Below are 13346 nucleotides of genomic sequence, written 5' to 3'. Positions count from 1 at the left end.
TTGCAGCTTTGAGACCCAGAATACATGCTTCGTACTCGGCTATATTGTTAGTGCAGTTGAAGCATAATCTGGCAGTGAATGGTGTATAACCTCCCGCAGGAGAAATGATCACAGCTCCGATGCCATTGCCAAGTGCGTTAGAAGCTCCGTCAAAAACCATAGTCCACCGGGATCCTGGCTCGGGTCCTTCTTCTGGTCCTGGTTGTTTGTAGTCATTGACTAGCATAATGTCCTCGTCTGGGAAGTCAAAGTTTAATGCTTGATAATCATCCACTTCTTGATGAGCCAGATGATCAGCTACCACACTTCCTTTGATTGCTTTTTGTGAAGTGTATTGAATGTCATATTCTGTTAGGATCATTTGCCATCTTGCTATTCTTCCAGAGAGAGCAGGTTTTTCGAACACGTACTTTATAGGATCCATTTTGGATATTAGGAAAGTGGTGTGATTTAGCATATACTGTCTTAGTCGGCGAGCCGCCCATGCTAAGGCACAACAAGTTTTTTCGAGTAGTGAGTATCTTGTTTCACAATCGGTAAACTTTTTGCTAAGATAGTAGATTGCATGCTCCTTTCGGCCGGACTCGTCATGTTGCCCCAGTACACACCCCATTGAATCTTCTAACACAGTTAGGTACATTATCAGAGGTCTTCCTTCCACAGGTGGTAGCAAGATTGGCGGTTTTTGGAGATACTCTTTGATTTTGTCAAAGGCTAACTGGCATTTGTCATTCCACCTTTCCACTTGATCTTTCTTCAACAGTTTGAAGATCGGCACACAAGTAGTAGTCATGTGGGCAATAAATCTGGCGATGTAATTCAGACGTCCCAAGAATCCTCTGACTTGTTTCTCAGTACGGGGTATAGGCATTTCTTGAATGGCTTTGACCTTGGCCGGGTCAACCTCAATACCGTTGCTACTGACGATGAAACCTAAGAGTTTGCCGGATCTTACTCCAAAGGTACACTTATATGGATTCAGTCGCAACCTGTATTTCTTGAGTCTGTCAAACAGTTTGTGTAAATGACCCAGATGTTCTTCTTCGGTGTCGGACTTCGCAATCATATTAGGCCTACTCCTTCGTAGTTTCTGCTTGACTGGAATGCTACCTTCTTTGATTGGCAGGCGATGAACCACAATGTCCATGTCAAGGCCTGGCATATCTTCATAGGACCAGGCGAATATCTCGACGTAGTCTTGCAACATTTGAATCAGTCTTTGCTTAACACTGTGTTCTAAATCAGCCCCTATTTTGACTTCTTTCTTTTCTTCGTTGCTGCCCAAGTTGATAACCTCAATTGGTTCCTCATGAGGCTGTATAGCCTTCTCTTCTTGTTCTAGCAGCCTTGCAAGTTCTCTTGGTACTTCACAATCTTCCTCACTTTCGTCCTCAGTTTGGTAGATTGGATTTTCAAAGTCATGACGGGCAATAGCAGAATCGTTATCGACTGGATCCAACGTGAATGTGAATCTGCATTTTATTTATGTGAGTGTGTGTAAGAAAACATAGCTATTTGAAAAGAAAAGAAAGAAAAAGGATCACAAAATTTGAATATGCAAACGTCCCATGATTTTATTGAATGCACATGCTCATGATATGATAAACCCTTATAAAAGGACCAGTGTGCTTCGGGCAAGGCACACGGCTTTCAAGCTCATGGTTTGATAGTACAGGAACCATTTTTATCTTTGCACAATATACACAAAGAAAACAGGAAATTGCATTTACTCCTGATCGAAGGAGATCACATCCTCAGTTTTCCAGTTGTTCAATCCATTGTTGTGAGCAGGGAGTATCCAGCTGTTCCAGTTGCAGTTGTCTTCTTCATCTCCCACAGCATTGATTTCATTGGTGGGGAAATGAGTCGGTGATCTTTCAGGATAAGTAGGATGATCTGTTGGATATGAGGATCCAGGTTGAGGTACCTCTGTTGGCTAAGCGAGATACTCGATAAGGCCGTCGCATCCAGTCGGGATGATGTCTTTGAGGGAGACTTGTGCAGTCTGCTGAGTAGTGTACTGTGACAGAAAGTAACCCTCGTTATTTGGTGTTTCCCTGGTGTTTTCAGGAGTAAAATTGTCATCATAATGTTCATCCCATCCAGTTGGGACAATGTCTTCCATGGCGATTTGTGAGCTCGGAGGAGCGGAATATTTCACCATAAAGTCATATTTGCCACTTGGCTCTCCTAGCGTATCCCAAACTTCTTTAGGTGGATTTTGATATTGCTGAGTTCTGGGACTTTTGTCATTTTTAAATTGATCACCCCATCCAGTTGGGGTAATATCTTCCATAGCAATAAAAGAATTCTGAGGTGCGGTATATTGATAATTATATCCGCTGCTTGGTTCTCCCAAAGTATCCCACATTCCCATGGAAATGGGTGGAATTTCATCTGGATATGGCTGAACGATATGGTTCAAGAACACTCCATCGTCTTCAATGGCGTTTACTCCTTGGCTGATGAAATGTGACATTAATCCTCCAGAACAAGGACTTTGATCATTCTTTTGATTTCCACTATCATAGCCTAGGCCTAGCTTGTCGGACTTGTAAGGTATATCGAGGAGCTGTCCCCATACTGTGCAATCACCTTTTTCGATCACAGCTTTGGCATCTTTGAGAGAAGCCATAGTTGTAGTTGGAGTAGCAGAAATATGCTTGGTAGTAGAGACATCTGGAGAGACCACCTCAAAAGATTGACAGGGAGTTTCGATGAATTCGTCATCCAACTCGACATATTTGGAATTGCTCAGGTGACTAACCACATATTCCTCTTCGCCATAAACTGTGACAATCTTTCCTTTTACTGGATATTTCAACTTCTGATGCAGGGTAGAAGTCACAGCATTTGCCCCATGTATCCAAGGGCGTCCTAGTAAACAGGAATATGCTGGGTGAATTTCCATTACGTAAAAGGTAGAATCAAAGATCTGAGAGCCCACTCTGATTGGGAGATTCACCTTTCCGTACACTGTTCTTGTTGACCCATCGAAGGCTCTTACCACAACATCGCTTGGTTGTAACACAACTCCTTCGAAGTCAAGCTTTTCCAGTACTGTTTTTGGTAACACGTTCAAAGAAGAACCGTTATCTACCAGCACATGAGATAGAGTGGTGCCATTACATTCAATGGAGATATGTAGGGCTTTATTGTGATTCTTTCCAGCAGGGGTTAGATCAACATCAGAGAAACCGAGGCCATTGGTCATTGTTAGATTGGCAACACAATTTTCAAATTGATCGACTGAAATCTCTTGAGGCACATGCGCAGCTTTCAGGAACTTCATCAGAGCTTTGGCATGAGCTTCTGAATACTTTAACAGAGACAGCATTGAGATTTTTGAAGCAGTGTGCCCCAGTTGTTCGACAATATTGTAATCACTCTTGCAGATGATTTTCAATATTTCCTCTATTTCTTGCTTCGATGGATCTTCAACAGTGACCTCCACCGGTATTTGAACTGGCTCAACTTGTGGCTCTTTGCCTCGAGTGTCGATATCTTGATTAGGAACTGGGACCTGGACTGGACCAGTAGCAACATTTGGAGAAATTTCTGGTGAAAAGATCCTTCCACTTCTCGTGATCTTGCTGGTACCCACAATATTATCCACAGTTGGAGCAGTTAACTTCGTGGCCTCTTCAGTCGAGGTACCCTGCTTAACTCCATGGACATAAACATTAGTGTCGTAACCCCACGGGGCAGCTTTATCTGAGGAGTATGGAAATGGAGTTGGACTAGCAATGATTACTGATGCCACTTTGAGTGTAGCGGAAATTTTGAAAGGAGCCTTGGCAGAGATTTTGAATGGTAAGCTGGAGATCACTGAGACATCCTCTATTCTCATCCCGTTTGCAAAGACTTCGCATAAAACGTCCATAGAAGGGAGCCTCTCAAACATAATGATACGGCGATCCATCCATTTTTGAATTCCCATTCTCAGATTTTCACAACCATTGGGCAGGTATGAGCAATAAAAGCAATCAGGGTCACAACCTGGAAAATAACCAGCTTGGATTAGCTTTCCTTTGACTTCGAGGAGCGGAGTTGACAATTCGGTCACATCATAGATGTAAACAGTGTCTATGATAGCATTGACGGTATTGTCGTGCTTCGGCATACGTGCCGTGATGACATTTGGAGTTTCTGGAGAATCAAACTCAATTTCCCCAGCATCTATCATGTCCTGTATTTTATTTTTCAGGGCCCAACAGTGATCTGCGTCATGTCCTGGACAGTTTGAGTGATACGCACACGCTGCATCGGGGCGATAACTCGGAGAGGAAGTGTTGACATTCTTTGGAGGATCTTTTAATGTGATCAGATCTGCTTTTAGCAAATGCTGCAATGCCTGAGAGATTGGCATATTGATTCTGGTGAAATTTCTTCTTGGCGCATCTGGTCGACGCGTATATTTTGGCTGTTGATCTTTTTGAGGCGCAGATGCGGAGATCAGAACTGCCCCTACAGATTGGTGATGCTCATTCTTGCGACCTTTCTGAATCTGCATTGTATTGACCTCATTTCTCCCACTGATGGGCCTTTTTGTAGTACCAGAGGAAGAGCCTATTTGAATTTTTCCATTTTGAATGCCACTTTCGACACGTTCTCCAGTCAATATTAGGTCAGTGAAACCTGATGATGAGCTTCCCAGCAAATGACTATAGAAAGGGCCAGTTAAAGTGCCCATGAACATGTCGACCAGCTCGCGATCAGATAAGGGTGGTTGAACCCTTCCAGCCATATCTCTCCATTTTTGTGCATATCCTTTGAAACTTTCTTTTGGTGCCATGGACATGCCCCTTAGTTGAGTACGGGTTGGTGCAAGATCAGCATTGTATTGATACTGTTTGTAAAAAGCAGCAGCTAAATCTTCCCAGGTATGAACTTTGGTACTTTCCAGCTGGTAGTACCATTTGAGTTGTGTACCCGACAGACTTTCTTGGAAGAAGTGAATCCACAATTTGTTATCTGTTGTGTGAGGTTGTATCTTCCTTACATAGGACCTCAGATGTAGTTTTGGGCAAGAAACTCCATCATATTTCGCAAAGATAGGAACTTTGAACTTTGGAGGGATAACAACATCTGAGATGAGTCCCAGATCATTGAAATCTAAGCCAGGTATTTTTTGTATCTCCATAGCTTTCATGCATTCTTCCAACTGCTGATACTTGTCATCATCCTGTTCGTCTCCAGAATGATAATCTTCTTCATTAGAAGAGAGAGAGGGTTTGGCAGAACCCTGGTTGCTGTGATTGTCTCCTTGTTCACCATCACCGACTATTTCAGGGATCGGTGGCTTTTTGAACTTTTTGGCTGGGATTTTGATCTTCCTTTTCAGGTGACTTAAGCCTACAGATCCTTTGGGCTTCTTTTTCTTTTTGATTATCAGGGCTTTCAGTTCTTGTTGCCCCTTTTCCAGCTCCAAAATTGCCACTTGAACTTAGGCGTTCTGTGCTTCGAGATTCTTGATGCTTGTTTCAGATTCCATCTCTTCTAACTGAAATAAACAGCGAGGAGATAGAAATCCGTCATGTGAACCTGTTATGCAATGTGTATGAATGAAATGTATATGCAATGAACGAAATGTATATGCAATGTTTTCAAGGATCTTAGAGTTTAGGTTTGTTAAAACAAAGGAGAAACAAACATTAGTTAAACAATTTATTTCTTTCTTTTTTTCTTTTTTCTTTTTTCTTTGCCTCATTCGGGCTTACAAAACAGAAATAAATAAAGAAAATGAAGGATCCCTCAGGTCTCCCATGGACGCTTTCTCTTTGCACCCAGGAATGTGTTGATCTGCTGCTCTTCTTGGAGTTGTACGGTGAGCTCCAATAATATCCTCTCATAATCTTGACAGTGTGCTTTGAAGGTGTCTCTTTTCCCTTTTAGTTGATCCCAAGATTTCTGCAATTCTTCCAAGTCAGTTGGCATATCCGGATGTAGAATAACTTGAGGTTCGTCTCCTTCGACTTCTGGCTCAATAGTCACAGGTAGAATAGCGGGATATGGCATGATGAGTTTCTGAGCATGAGCCCACACCCATCTGAGGTAAGGTTCCATAGGAATAGAATTCCATTGCCCCAAAGTTTTGCTTTCTATTCTATAGACACTGCCCCATGCATGTATGAACCTTCGTCGGTGTCTATGGGAATCATCCTCGTAATCAAACACAATGCCACGGATAATCATGTCATGAGGACCGTTGCTCCGTGCATATCCGAATTGGCGTAAAGCTAAAGAGGGATTGTAAGTGATGCCCCCTTTGATGCCAAGTAGTGGCACATTAGGGTACTCTCCACAATGATCAATGATAGTAATGTCTCTTTGAAAGAAGTTGTTCCACCCGATATCTGAATGAGACAAAGACATAATCCTGCGAGACCATTGCATTCTTTGTTCATTTCTCAACACTGATCGGGGAAGATGAAATGTAAACCACCTAGCCAGTAGTGGTATACAGCACATGAGAGTTCCTCGTTTCTTCATGGTACGAGTGTGTAGAGAATGTAGAATGTCTCCCAGCAATGTTGGTACCGGGTTACGGGTTAGGAAAAGGTTGATGATGTGCACACTAATGAATTGGTCAGGATTAGGGAATAAAACCAACCCATGGATCAAAAGAGCCACAACCTCCTCAAAAGCTGGGTAACTTTTGTTTTCTAGTAGTAATCGAGCCTTTTCCATTAAGAACTTAGCAAGCAAACCCTTAACTCCACTCTTTGTTTCCCAATTGGACTCGATTTCTGACTTTCGCAAATGTAAAGCAGCAGCAATGATTTCAGGTTTTGGAATCCTTTCTATACCAGTGAAAGGTAGTTGATCTCGAACAGGTAACCCAATTAGTTCAGAAAACTCTTCCAAGGTGGGTACTAACTGGTAATCAGGAAAGGTAAAGCAATGATGTTCAGGGTCAAAGAACTGGAACAGGACCCGTATCATGTCTTCTTCAAATTTTGAGGTAACCAAATGGAGTAGGTGATCGTGCTTTTCGGTGAATTGAACATTCCTGGGGAATTCTGATAGTAAGTCTTTTAGTTCAGATGGCACCGTTGAGATGTTGATTCAGATGTAATCTCTGGTGGCGGGAGCCATTACCTGCAATAACAAAGGTAAACTCGTTGATCCTTGAAATGATCAGTGAGAAAATGATATGCTTATGATGTTATGATGTCAAACATGTGGCACACAAAAACAAATCAAACAATAGCCGTAAGTTTAAAGGCTTGCATGAAGCTGATAGGTGATACCCTCCCCACTGAAGTTGAGTTGGTTAAAACCTGTCCTAGAATAGTATTCAGGTTCTATGATCCTTGGAGGTAACATCTCAATACGGCGCTCGGACAGTCGATCAAAATATTCCCCGAGGATAACTAACTTCGATCAACTTCAAAGCTAGCCACTTAATAGGCCACAAGTCAAGTTCAACTAAAAGGTTCTAAGACAAATTAGTGTTTAATGACATTTCGGAAGCCTAATATACTCCTTGATCGTTTTCAAGGGACATCAGTATAAACCAAAGTATCGCACTAACGGTGACTACCAGATCAACCGTATCGATACATGCCGTACAGTTTCCTTGGTCTATTGTCACATACTTAAGGTATCTCGAGATTTGGGTTAGAATCTTTCACACAAGCAAAATACCCAAACAACCTTTTGAAAAATAGAGCAATCAAGTCAAACAATTGAAAACATCGGAATGATCTATTCTCTAAAGGTAATCCCTTTTGAAAACATTTTGTTTTTAGAAAGTATCCCCAGCAGAGTCGCCAGTTCTGTCGCGCGCTCGGTTTTTTGCCATACCTCTCGTGGAGAGATACGCGAACTGACTCTTTTTTGTTTCTGCTTTTGTATTTTTGAAAATCAGAGAGTCGCCACCGACCTTTTATTTTATCCAATTAAGGCAAGGTTTATAAAAGAAACAGAAAAAAGACCTTTAAGAAATTCTGGGTAAGGGGGTAGGTTATACAAAGGGAAGGTGTTAGCACCCTTTGTATCCATGGTTATCCATGGGCTCTTTGATTTGCTTAGCTCACTTGTTTTCAATTGCTCTGAAATGCTCGTATGTGGTTTGAAATACCTTTGTAAATTGAATTTGTATTGATCGTTGTGCGGATGTATACAAAGTGTTTTTATCTTTCAAAAGATGCTTTGGAAAAAAGAGCGTTAACTTCGTAATGATCCTTGTTTGGATATATACAAAGTATTGTCTTTTTGAAAGTTTTATTTTGAAAAACAATGATATATGAGAGATTTGTTTGTTTTGATTTGAGCAAGCAAATTAGGAGGTCTACCCTGAGTTATAAGGTCTTTATCCTATTTCCTTTAAAAATCTATCCTTTTACCGGATATAAACAAAAGTTCAATTTTGCGTTTGAAATAATAGAATTTGATTTTGATTTTGAAAAGAATGAGAAAGGGATTACCCTAAGAGGTGCAAGTGTGATTGTGTTTGGATTCAGATATTTTATCTTTGAAGTTAGTGATCTAACGGTTCAATTTTATCTTTGGCATGTACGCAGTTTATATGTGCTGGAATTTAAAATGCGGAAATGTAAAATGCGGAAAGTAAATCTACGCTATTACATCGATTTGTGCAGGAAATGTAAACTACGTTATTTACATGAATTTGACAACCTATACATTTATCTAGGAATTTAAATTGCAAGAAAATAAAAGAAGTGTTTTTGGTTTTTTATGATTGTTTTTAATTATAATTAATGCATGATTAATTAAATTAAAATGAGGAAAAAAGATGAAAATAAATTTCAAACCTAAAAATTAAGTTCAAAATATGTTCAAAATGCTTGTTAATTAATTTTAAAACAAAACTAATTTTTTTGGGATTTTTGAAATTGATTTGAAATTGATTAAGTTAATTAACACATAATTATATAAATAATTACACAAATAATTAAAACTTGAAGAGAAAATTATTCAAAATATGTACAAAATTAGTTTATAATATATAAACAATATTTAATATAAAGAACAAATTTTTTATGATTTTTTATTGGGTGAAAATAATTAAAAGATAAATATATGCATATTATCTAATTAATTACACAAAATATTCAAATTATGAAGGAAAATAAAATATTTTTATATCAGAAAATAAAATATTATTTTAGAAACTTAAAAATATTTTTTGTGTATTTTTTGGATTTTTAAAACTATTTTTAATAAATTTAACAAAGAAATTAAAATAAAATAGAAAATAAAAAGATGAATGATCAGGTGTGGTATTTAAATGAGGACCATGGTAAGGATGAGTGTTTTGATGCGTTGTGTAATACGGTGAACTGACTTTTAATATGCAACAATGTTGCGGTGAGCATGAGTCGCCACCGACTTTTATTTTGTCCAATGTTAGGAAAGGTAAAAAGTACAGAAAAAGACCTTTTTTGAAAGAAAACGGGCTCGGGGGATAAGTTATGAAAAGGGAAGGTGCAAGCACCCTTTTCATCCGTAGTTATCTACGGGCTCTTAACTTGCTTAGCTCATATTGTTTGTTTGTTTTGAAAGGAGCATAAGGACTTTAGCGTAAATGCGTAGCCTTAGTTTTTTGAAATGATATTGAAAAGATATTTTTATTGAGCTAGGCAGTTTTAAGAGCACTACCCTATTTAACTAGTCTTTTTCTGTAAATTTTAAAGTTCCCAGGACTATCCATACTATATAGGAGTAGGTAGTCCTTGTTATATTGGACGTGCGGGTCATCGATGTCGTTTTGAAGGCAACAGATAGAGGTACCTTTAGCAATATTCGAAGGGACAATCATTGTTTTGTAGGCAACCATTCGAGGGACTAGATCATATTATCGTAAGGCAACATCGCGGGTCATCGAGGGACTTATGATCTTTGCAATGATTTTTAATCGAGGGACTTTGCTAATTGGTAACTCTACATTCGAGGGACACGACCTTTTAATCGAAGGCAACCAAGAGGGGCGTACCCTAAGGGTGAGTGCGTGCAAGTGTGTTGCATTCAGTTATTTTTATTTATCTTGGAATTAGGGGTGATCTAACGATTAGTTATTTTATCTTGTCATACAATCCTATTAGCATACATCTAACAGTTAATATTTGTGCAGAAAATAAAGTGCGGAAAGGTAAAGGTTCCTACCCTATTACATCGCTTCGGGGAGGGGATTACAAATTGCCAATCGAGGATGAAAAATTATTACAAACCCAAAAATGAAAATTAAAGCGGTAATTATCATACACAAATGTACAAAACTTAGTAGTTAGTGTCCATAAGAAAGTCCAAAACCTTAGGAGTAGTACCTCACAAAAACAAAACAAATGTTAGCAAAATAATAATGCATAAAATAATATAATGAAAAATATGAATAAATACTATCTAACAATTACATTATAAGAAGTGAAATTAAACATTTTCTATATTTTTGTATAAAAAAAAATCTAATTCTAAGATAGAAAATGTTTTTGGTGTTTTTAATATTTAAAGGAAAAAGTCTAACTGATAAAACATGAAAAGAAAACAAGTGAATTAAAAATATACATATTTTTGTATTTTTAGATATTATTAAAAAAAAGAAACTAAATGATCTAATTAAAATATTTTTTTGAATTTTCACTAAAAAAATCTAACCATATGTTTTTTGTATTTTTGATGTTTTAAATAAATAATCTAAAGTAACAATTTAGTTGATTAGAATTAAACACAAATTAATCTAGGTGAAATTAACTAATTAACTTGTGCATAAAATAAACCTATCGTTAATTAAAACAATACCTAAGATGTCATGCTTTTAATCATACCCATGAGAAAAATGAAACTAGTTACAAAAACAAAACAAGTTATAACAGCAACCAAAGTCTTATATGAGAGAAGAGCACACTTCATTATTGTAGATTCTATTCTTCCAACGGAACCACAAGCCCCCAAAAGTTAATTCATCATATGAACAAAACAAATATTGAAATGAAACTCACCGTGGGTGAATACGGAATGCGACTGTGGGATCTCAAACGAAAGGAGCAGAGTGGTCGGTTGGATGCGTTGCGGGTTGTGGATCGAAGGCTGACGGCAGCTTCGTCGAGCGGTGGTGTTACATTTTCGGTTTCGGTTGCGATGTGCATGAAGGTGATCGAAGTCGGAGTTTAATCTGACATTTCATCTCTTTTGACGGTTGGGTTGTAGTTGGTCGGGATTTGAATCGGAGGCGGAACGGTCGTCCGTGTGCGTGGTGGTGCGGTCGCCGATGTTGAAGGTTGGTTCGATCCGGCGAGGGGCTGCGCTGATGTTGCTAATGCTGTTGTCGTTTGCTTGTGCGATGCTTCCAATGAAGCAACGAGTTCACGGATCTCATCTCTTGCTTTTTTGGATTTGTTGCTTAACTGCTCTTTTATGAATTTCTTCTTGTCACCCTGTAAACAAACTGAAGAAAATAACAACAATGATGAATAGAACAAACTACATAATATTCTTATCATTAGTTTATGAAATAGTTTGCAGGCAGTGTCGTTTAAAGTTTTGAGATTATGGATTCAATGAAATTGTTTCATGGTTGAATGACGGTTGTTGGATTTGTGTTTGGCTTGTATCGATGGTTTTGGCTTGGGAACAAAAGTTTCTCATGTGAGAAGTGTGTGGTTATTTGGTTTGTGAATTGAGCAAAATTAGTGTTAATGGCAAACAAATATTACAGGGTAATGTAGAAAAATATTTACAAAATGGTTTGGTGGATTAGGAAGAATGTGAATATGAAAATAAGGGTTTTGGTACTGTACGTGAATTGTTTGTGGAATAAGGGTTGGAAATTGGGAGGTTGTTCGTTTGAGTGAGAGGTATCAGGGTTGTGTTTTTTACGTCCCCCCTTTGTGAGTGAAAAGTGGCTTTTTATATACAAAAATTAGGTTAAGTATAAATGGAATAAAAATTAACTCTCGACAAAAAAAATTAATGTTTTACCGATTCTAATTAAATATTCCTTAAATTGCTTTGCTTGTTCCCCAAGAATGAAAATGTACTAAAAATAACAAATTATCTTTAAAACTTTCCTTTTTTAGATTTTTTAACTAAAAATGCATAAAATTGTGATTTAAATATAAAAAAAATATTTTTTAATAAATAATAAATAATAAAAACGAAAATTAAAATTAAATAATTAAAAAACTTATTTTTTGTGATTTTTTTAATATTTTAAAACAGAAATAAAGTTAGTAATAAATAAAAGGGAAAATGTCCGTAAGTGAGATTCGAACTTGGGACCTCTCGCTCTTGTACCTCCTCTTACGCTCAAATCCTTACCAACTGGGCTACGTCAATTATTCGAAATAAAATGACATTTTCAAATATATGAGGGCAAATTTTGGGGTATGACAGCTGCCCTTGTTCAATTATCTTAAACCTGAAGATGTAGAGTGGTTTTTATGCCAGTCGGTATCTGAAGGTGGAAGATGATTGAACACTAGAATACCAAGAAATTTGCCCTAGCTGAAGTTGGGACTTTTGTCGGAGAAGGGCTTGAAGATGCCATCCAGCTATTAATAATATGAAAGTCAGAATGAGTCGTACATTAGACTATATCCGAGCTTGAAGCATTGATAAGTGTTTGTTGGAGATTGGTCGTGTCAGCACCGTTCGTAGTAGCTGAATTAGACTTGGGAAGGGTGATTATTCCCGAACTATCTCTGGAGAGTACCCGGAACTAAGTATCAGAATTAAATCTTCGTTTTGATTATTTCTGAGCTATCTTTGGAAGAAAATCCAAAATTAAGTATCAGAATTAAATCTTCGTCTTGATTATTTCTGAACTATCTCTGGAGGAAACCCAAAATTAAGTATCAGAATTAAATCTTCGTCTTGATTATTTCTGAGCTATCTTTGGAAGAAATCCAAAATTAAGTATCAGAAGTAAATCTCTGTCTTGATTATCTCTGAGCTATCTTTGGAAGATATCCAAAATTAAGAGTCAGAAGTAAATCTCTGTCTTGATTATCTCTGAGCTATCTTTGGAAGATATCCAAAATTAAGAGTCAGAAGTAAATCTCTGTCTTGATTATCTCTGAGCTATCTTTGGAAGATATCCAAAATTAAGAGTCAGAAGTAAATCTCTGTCTTGATTATCTCTGAACCATCTTTGGAAGATATCCAAAATTAGGTGTCAGAACTAAATCTCTGTCTTGAACGAGTGTCAGGATAAAATCGTTAACTTGATTATATCTGCACTATATCTAGAAGATGTATAAGTAGACTGCAAAAGAAACATTAGTTTTATGCAATGTCGTGATGCATGTGATGCATGGTGCAAATGAAGTTCTCAAAATAAATGAGAATTTTGTATGTTGTGTATGTATTTTCCATGATGTATC

This window comes from Vicia villosa, unplaced genomic scaffold (genome assembly GCF_029867415.1).
Source record: "Vicia villosa cultivar HV-30 ecotype Madison, WI unplaced genomic scaffold, Vvil1.0 ctg.000487F_1_1, whole genome shotgun sequence".
Taxonomy (NCBI): domain Eukaryota; kingdom Viridiplantae; phylum Streptophyta; class Magnoliopsida; order Fabales; family Fabaceae; genus Vicia; species Vicia villosa.
Note: the sequence above shows the minus strand (reverse complement) of the source record.